A 1,395-nucleotide genomic window follows, 5' to 3' on the forward strand; every position below is an offset into this window, starting at 1 on the left:
AAGCATCTCCATGGAACCATCACTGAAACGATGATCTAATTCCATTAATTGACAATTAATTGCTTCATAAAAGATATCCACTCGGTAATGATGCTCAAGTGTATGATCACTATGCTCATTACGAACTCGATTCCCTCTGCTAACGTAGGAAGAAGACAAGTCGGGAATATCTATGTTACGTACCTGACAAGAAAACAAGTCAAGAAGAAGACAAGTTAGGAAGATTTACTTGATAACGATGTTCAAGTGTATGATAATTATGTTATGTACCTGACAAAATGACTTAACAACGCAAAGCAAAGCCTCGCAGCTTTCCTCTTTCATTAGTTGCAATAACAATTTGGTAGATGCAACTAACCTCAATGAGTTAAAAATATCTTGATCTTTCCTTTGTAAAGTTTGACAAAGTATATCAGTGATCTCCATTATTTCTCTTTCGAGATGCAAGATAAATATGAACTCAAATGTCGTCATAGCCTCATATGCCGAATCTGCATCTCCTTTGATTGGCCCAGTTCCTTCCTCAAAAATTTTGAGYAAAACCTCACAAGTTGGACTGAACATCTTGATTAGGCTAGAAACAGATCTGAGATGAGAACTCCATCTAGTATCTCCGGCTCGTTGTAATGTACCAATTTGATTGAGACCTCTACCGGTCTCTAATTCATCAACWGAAATCAAGTATGCAATTTGCTCGACTTGTGCATCTCGTAGTTGGTCAGTGCGTTTGGAAGAAGCACTAACAACATTGACAACAAAAGACAACGTTGTAAAAAACTTACGTAGTGCTACAACTCCTTGAGAAGCGGCCATTAATGCCAATTGCAACCGATGAGCAAGACARTGAACATAATATGCGTATTTACAATCTTCTAAAATCAAGGCTTGCAAACCTTTGAATTGACCCCGCATATTGCTTGCACCATCATACCCTTGTCCACGAATAGACTTGACATCAAGATTGTAATGTGACAACAAAGAATAGATTCCATCCTTGAGCGTTTGTGCCGTAGTGTCACGTACATGAACAAGTCAAAAAAAACGTTCTATAATGAAACCCTCTTTATTAACAAATCTCAAACAAGAGACATTTGCTCTTTATGAGACCCATCCCGTGCTTCGTCAACAAGTAAACAAAAGCGACGACCACCAATTTCCTCACAAATCATTTGCCTCACCTTATTTGATATAAGATTCAAAATTTCCTTTTGAATCGACGGTGATGTATATGATGCATATCTGGGAGCATGACAAAATAACTCTTTAAGCTCAGTGCTAAACTCACTAAGTGCCTCCAACATTTCAAGAAAATTCCCTCTGTTAATGGAATCAGACTTTTCGTTGTGGCCTCTAAATGTAACTGCTTGAAAGGCACACCAACGGACGCAATAAATA

This window comes from Cynara cardunculus (assembly GCF_001531365.2).
Source record: "Cynara cardunculus var. scolymus isolate 2C chromosome LG 15, CcrdV1, whole genome shotgun sequence".
NCBI lineage: Eukaryota > Viridiplantae > Streptophyta > Magnoliopsida > Asterales > Asteraceae > Cynara > Cynara cardunculus.